The sequence below is a fragment of the Triturus cristatus genome, chromosome 6 (genome assembly GCF_964204655.1).
Source record: "Triturus cristatus chromosome 6, aTriCri1.1, whole genome shotgun sequence".
NCBI classification, from domain to species: Eukaryota; Metazoa; Chordata; class Amphibia; order Caudata; family Salamandridae; genus Triturus; species Triturus cristatus.
In genome coordinates, this window is record NC_140589.1 from 808,756,281 (window position 1) to 808,763,849 (window position 7,569).

A 7,569-nucleotide genomic window follows, 5' to 3' on the forward strand; every position below is an offset into this window, starting at 1 on the left:
GACACTTTCCTGGGAACAAAAATCAAACAATGAAGATAAGGGAAATATATAAATAACAGAAATTAGATCCATTTGAGCAACCAGAAACACTAAAAAAAAGTCTTAATAAAGCTGCAAAGCACTAGAAATGGAAGGGCACTAAGCAACATGAAACACAGGGCGATCTGGCGCTAAGCAGGCCACTTGTTACTAGTAGCAAGTCTCATCTTCCGTACTCACAACAATACCAGTGTGCACATTTAAAGTTTAAAGATAAGGGATCTGGTGGAACAACATTTTGGCTAAAAGTAATTTTGAAGGAGACAAACTGGGTAAACTACAAACAGCTTTTACAAAGAGAAGTGTCTTTCCAAAAGGTTTTGGTGTAACGCTTTATGGCAAAAATCAATTTTTTTGTGCTCAACAATTGTGCAAATGATGATGTGGAACTGACGCTATGCGCATTATACAAAGTGGATAGTGTGATAAACGCAAAATGACATATACGTTTTCTATTATACACAACAGAGCATACAATGTGCTTTAGCAAACAGTGTATAAGTCAGTGGTTATTTTTAACACATTTATTTATTTTTGTCACTTTCTTTTTGTACAAGGCAGGTAAAATAAGCATCCACTGTAAAAAGACCAATGCATAACATTAATGAAGATGAACATTGGCCATTATATGCATGGTCACTGAAGTTAAGTGAAAATGAAGTATGAAAATATGCGGCAGGATAAACTAAATAACATAACAAAAATAAATGCTGCATATTATGCAATCGCTGGAGGCACATTATGCAGCAGAATCTTTACCTAGCCATCTGATATTTGATGATTTGCACTGCAAAACAATACACTAAATGAGGGAAACAAGCACCTATCAAACAAATACACAAATTATGAAAGATTTCATTGCATTCAGAAACAAATGCAAAAAACCCCAACATTTTACTTTTAATGGGAAGTTTGAAACTTTTCTAAAATCAATTGAGACCACCCATTGGCCACACAGTATTGTATTTGATGTATTTGCGCTGCTTCCAAAAATCAATTTCTTTGAGGATACCAAATGTATTATTAGCCTCCAATTTCATATTTCTGCACATTTATAAAAACCTTTTTGAATGTTCAGTTGTACATTTGGCATCTATATTGATATACACGTTATTATTTGGCCAACATTACTATGTTTTATGAGCAGTCTAGGACCCCTTCATAGGTGTTGCGGGCCCCTAGGTGTCCTTGGGGCACATGTTAAGAATGCTTATCAAGATGATTTCTAATCAAATGCGCTATAAAAAGAGACGTGCATGTAGGAGAACTTTCTATCATGATTTGCTTTAATCTATTTCAAACAGATTTGGCATTTCACTAACAAATGATTCATTTTCTACCTGAATGTAAAAACAGGCACATTTTATCATTGATATCCTGATAGCTGTGATGATGTTATCTACTACTACCAGATGAACTGGTTCACGGATGTCATAGGATTCACACTTAAGTGGAACCATGAGTGCTATATTAATAGAAACGTCTGCCTGCTTACACTGAATGAATCTAGTGACCCTGCCATAGGTAAACACCCCAGATTCTGTTTCATATTTTATTACACTTTGGTCTCTCCTCTGAATACGAGTGTAATTTGAGCTGTAAACAAGAATATTGCTTTTTTCAAAAAATATTTTGTTATAGGCTACTACATCACTGCTACATATTCATTCTCTGTTAAGCTGTAAGGGTATGTAGAACCAACGCTATAAATGCAATTTTCTAGTTTTACGTATCGTTGTCTGTTTCTCTTATATGAACACATCATACTCTGGTAAAATTCTGCCTCAACACTATCAGGAGGCAAATGATTTTCCACTAACACAGGTATTACTTGTATCATATTTACTGCATCTAGAATTTGTGTTTCTATACCTACTGTACCATGCACATGTTGTAAAAGGAAACCATTAAGATCTTCAAAAACAAAACAATTAGCAGTAAACAGAGGCGCTGCTGCTCTTACACTGTCCACTAAATGGACCAATTGATGAACATTCATTGTCAAAATCTTTTTTCATATAAATCATTAAACAGTTGCACAAACAATAGTAAACACTGTTCTGCTATATTTAAATCTTCCTGGCTAATGTCATCATTTAATAGCTTATGAATTGCTTTCATAAGTACACAAAAGTGTAAATAGCGTGATCTATCTAAAACATGTTTTAAAACAGGCATTCCATAAAATAAAAGAAAGTTTCGAAACTCTGAGGCCTTCCAATATGGTAGTTCATCAACAGACCTTGGAACTCTACTAACATCCAGTGTGGGTTTTATCTGTTTCAAATAGACATTAACTACTTTGACTTTTTCATAAAAAGAGTATGAATGGTGCTTATATTCTTTAGTGAACCAGATGGTCTCAACAATTTCATAATGCCACTACATACGCCATGCATGTAATCAATCACAAATCCTCTGCTTACACAAAAATGTTTCAAAAACATGAACCACATGGGACCTTTGATCCCTCTTACACTGTAATCGGAAAATCCACTCTCGATATTAGCTATTGCACTGTTTACATCCGATTTAATAGTATCAAGTGTCCTTGGTGGCCCTTCTGGGTTTCAGCATTGTAGGGAAATACTCTACAGTGCCCTTTTCCTGAAACAGTGACTTCACCCTCTTGTAAACAATGCCAGCACCCAAACTTCCCATTAAACTGGGTGCTGTTTGAAACAAGACAACGAGCCGGTAAATCACATGTGATTGTCAGAAGTGTAGCGTGGCAAGTAAAACTACAATTGTTGTGATCTTTAAATGACACTCCACTTTCCAGCTGTGCAAGTTCGTTATATAATGGTTTTAAGAAAGACCACATTATTGGCTTTTTTGCAGAAACCCAAATACCATATAGTAATATATTTTCACGCAACTTTCTTTGGGATGCAGGCAGCTCGTTTACCATTAAGTACACTGGCCACATTGATATTTTTGAACTTTTAAATACAGGAACACCATCTGTGTTCATTGCAAATGAAAGGCTGTTAGGATTTTTCAGGAATCCACTCTTGAATAAATCCAAATACATTTCCCCATCATATACATCTTTCATTGTTTGTTTCTCATTCTCCATATAGTGATCAAATCGATGTTTCCTCAACTTTTCTGTAAAATGTCTCCGCCTAAACATAGTCTGTAACTGTGCAATTACGCTATGCTGAATGAAATAAGACACCGATTCACTTTGACTCAAATCTTTCCCACAGTGTTGGTTAGTACAGGTCTGAGTGTTTTTATCAACATGTGTATAGCAAGTGGCACAATAGTAAGTAATATTTGGGGCCTTAACACTTTTTTTGATATATCTGTGAAGGTGATACATAGTTCTGAACATTCTATTATCACATGGCAAGAGCAAATAGATGAGATTCAGCATATAGCCAGCTGCCTCATCACTCAAGCGAAAACGAATAATAAAGCAACAAAGCAATAGTATGACGACCCCAAAGCATTTGTTAGAGCCCTCAAAAATAGGTGATGATTCATCTGTGGTATTAGTTTGATCAGAACAAACTTGAATATCTTCTTACTCATTTTGAATGGTATATCCAACTTGTTCCAAAAGTTGTTCAAAACCAGAATCCGAGTCATTAATTAAATCATCTTTAAGTTGAGCATCCATTTCACCTTTTAAGCTGCTACAAAGCGTATCCCAAACAGCATCAATTGGATCTTCATCTGTGTCCTCTACTGGTGGGGTATAATCTGGTAATGCTGGACAGTTGGCTGAATACACTGTATGCTCTGCAGAAGGTGATGTATGAATAACTATGACAAAAGAAAGTACGTCATTGTACATTTAGTAAGCAAAATATGGTTAATTAGATTGTAAATGTATTGTACGTCAGTAACCAATTACATTTCCTGTGACAGAAACTCAATGTGGGTTGATGAGGACCTTCATTTTTGCAAGTGATGTGCTGTCAAACTATATACTTTCAGACATCAAATTGTTAATGCAAGCGGTATAAAAAGGAGTTTATAATTTCATACTGTACCATTGGGGATAATGTCATCTGCTGTGCTTGAAGTCTGCAAGGATCCTACTTTTACTTTCTTTGGTGCTGCATGTTGTATAATGATGTCATCTGTTTCTTTAATGAAGTGTTCTGTCTACTCTCATGTAGAAAAAGGACCAATTAATTCAATTCAGCACTTGGTAACGTGTAGCACAGGATTTTTTGCGACTTCTAAAAGTCCCTCACTTTTTGAGCAATTCTTGTACCCACAGCATTAATTCTTGTGTGTCTTGTGTGCATTCACCACATATGCATGGCTGTTAGGAAGGGACATGAGAATGAACAAATAGTGTTTTGGTACAATAATCTCCAGATGGTTGAGTGAGGTGGTATTGATTTGGCTTCATGCAAATCATAGAAGCTGGTTTGGTGACTTATTATGTAAATAGTGTATTCTCAAAACTGGTCAATATAACTTTGTGATCACTTTAAACTTACTGCACCATTTAATTACAAAACCCAATGCTTTGTCTCCGCAGAATATGAATTTGTAGACGATTAAAGTAATATATTAAGTACATAGCTAACAATAATTTAATACTTACATGTTCCTTCTATAAAGGGCTTGCCTAACTAAACTATCACAAGAAAGAAAATAGCAGGGTAAAACGAAACTCATGCAGAGCAGATCATACTCTTTGCAAGGTAGCCTCTTTCACACTCTTGCCTCAAAAAGAAAGAAGAGCCATCTGAAGTACTATTAACTGCATCTTAGTGTCTCTGTAAATTGGACGATTGATATCATCCTAATCTCAAAACACAAACCTCTAGGCAATCTAAGGCAAATGTTCAGTTGAAAGTGACTGGCGTAGAAAGCAGACTTTAATAAAAAATTGTCATTATAGAAGAGAGTGTCTTCTGAGATTACTGGCCGCTGTGAGTAAATCTGTTTTGCCGATTGAAGTGTCCTCTGAACTGATTTGGTGTAATGTTTTATAATGTGTGCTTACCTCTAATAACCATTTTTTGTATGGCCCACGTTGTTTTCCTTTTCCAAGTTGTCCTCCTTTATTCACTGGCATCATTTTTTCTGCTTCCAAGTCTTGAATAATTATTTGCACGTTCAACAGATGTACATACTGTGGAGTACAGATTGAAATACACTTTAAATATGGAAATTGAGCAGTGGGTCTTTTTCGCACAGACAATACTTTCATTTCCTCAATTGGTATTATTTTATGATGCCAAACATCTCAGTTCAGCATCTTCCTGGCTAATGGAAGGACCCTAACACGTATTTACACCGGACAAACATACAATGCTCTTTTAGCTGCGTTTTCAAGATTTACATTTTTCATGAATTACTGATATGTCCCTTGTAAAGTGGTATATCATATACCCAGGCCCTAGTACTTGAAACGTAACCAGTGAGCCTCTAGCACTGATTACACCAATATAAGTCGCCTTTCAAACCTTTCTCAGGTCTGCTATTGTAGAGCCCATGTGCAGTTTATTGCCACTTCGACTTGGGAAGAGTATCTTTACAGTACAATAGCAATACTTGGCTCACACAGGCACCTTTTCACTATGGCGCAAAGGTACCTGAATTGATTAGTGCACATTGCCATTGGTACAGCATTGCAGAGCTGTTGTAAGATGAAAGAAGGCAGATGTCTTTCCGTTGGAAGCAGCATTGATAACATACAGCATCCCATCTGGGACACCTTAATATAGAGGGAAAGATCTAATTGATAGTTATAAGCATGACGTACAACGTGCCAGTCCCCCCCTCCACACGCACACGTTAATTAAGCATGTCAGATGAGAGGCTATTCCCATTCCTGGGCCGTGCTCCAGTTGCCTCAATCTCTATAGCACATTTAGTCAAGTTCTAGCAACAAATCATATGTGTGTAGCAGGGATGCATGACGTTACTATGTGATACCATTACATCACAAACTTTTAGATAGCATATGCCTTTACCACGCATGCCATTACAATGCAAAATAATGCGTGGTAATGGCAAGTGTTCACAGTAAGAAATGGTGTATATATATCACCAACATCCGTAGATCAGCCTCAAAGCATTCACGGACGCGGACCAGGTAATTCGTGCAAAAGATTTATTTTGTGCGGTATGTCGCCATAACGTTTCGGCTCGTATACACATATATTTAATAATTTGTTTTTAAAATTAATTCACGCCCCAAATATCCAAACCCACGTAACCATAAAATAACCCTTGGCACACCTTAACCCAAACCCACCCTTAACCCTAATATTAAACCCTTGCCTCCAAAACCCAAACACACCCTAAACCCCCAAATTAACCCTTGCACCCTAAAACTCAAACACACCCTAGACCCTAAAATTAACCCTGGAACCCCAAAACCCATATCCACCTGAACCCCCAAATTAACTCTTGCACCCTAAAACCCAAACACAACCTGCCCTCTGGCCACTCGTTTTTGTGCCTTTCTGTCCTCTGTCCCTTTCGTTTTTCCCTCTTTTTTTTGTGCCTTTCTGCGCCACTCGTTTTTCTCTCTTTTTCTGCGCCTTTCTGCCCTCTGCCCCTGTCGTTTTTTGTGCCCTTCTGCCCTCTGTGCAACTCGTTTTTGTGCCTTTCTGCCCTCTGTGCCACTCGTTTTGCTCTCTTTTTCTGTGCATTCCTGCCCTCTGCTCCTGTCTTTTTGGTGCCTCTCTGCCCTCTGTGCCACTCGTTTTTCTCTCTTTTTCTGTGCCTTTCTGCCCTCTGCTCCTGTCGTTTTTGGTGCCCTTCTGCCCTCTGCCACTTGTTTTTGTGTCCTGCCCTCTGTCCCTCTCGTTTTTCCCTCGTTTTTTTGTGCCTCTCTGCGCCACTTGTTTTTATTTGTCTGCGCTTTTCTGCCCTCTGCTCCTGTCGTTTTTGGTGCCCTTCTGTGCCATTCGTTTCTGTGCCTTCTGCCCTCTGTGCCTTGACCGGCATTAATCTCCAATCATTTTCAAAGCTGCTAGTTGCCGTTCGCTTTGGTCTGAACTTTTTTTCCCCCCTGCATGCTTGTTTTTCTCAGATCGGTTTGCCGGTGGGCTGGGCCTCGAACCAGGTCCTGGAGAGCAGCTGCCACTTCTTATTTATTTATTTATGCGTTTTTATATATACGCGGACTTTACCCGAAGTGTCAGAGCGATATGAACAATGAACAAGTTACAAAAGCAAACACACTTGCAAGAGGCAAAAGTGAAAATCATGTGCTATTGAGGTACGGTGCAAATTACAAGGAGAAAAACGTGACGTACGTGCAATTTACAAGATAAAATACTGAAATACATGACAGGCACTCAAACATAAATAAAAAAAATTACGAAGGAAATGGTGGCACTTGTGCAGGTATCAAAGGTATACCACCCACATACATCTATTAAAATGCCAACATTTTAAAATTTACAATGTCCCACTCACCTTCGCATTACCTGAAGACAGGACTCCTCTCCCAAAAGCACACGCACATCCGGGAGCGCCGGAAGTGACGTCATTGTTCTGCTGCGAGAACGTAGAGTGAGACTGCAATATGGCCTTAAAAGGGAC

General features: G+C 38.2%; 1 pseudogene across 1 annotated transcript in view; it reads right to left on the minus strand.

The window, feature by feature from the left end:
* Positions 1 to 696: 696 nt before the first annotated feature.
* LOC146817905 (uncharacterized) overlaps positions 697 to 7,569 on the minus strand; it is a 68,618-nt pseudogene continuing 61,745 nt past the window's right edge. Inside the window, exons 2-4 of the transcript XR_014962593.1 lie at positions 5,015 to 5,143; positions 4,044 to 4,158; positions 697 to 3,813 (exon numbers count right to left, since the gene is read on the minus strand). The product of XR_014962593.1 is annotated as an uncharacterized LOC146817905 (transcript). The remainder of the gene's footprint in view (positions 3,814 to 4,043; positions 4,159 to 5,014; positions 5,144 to 7,569) is intronic.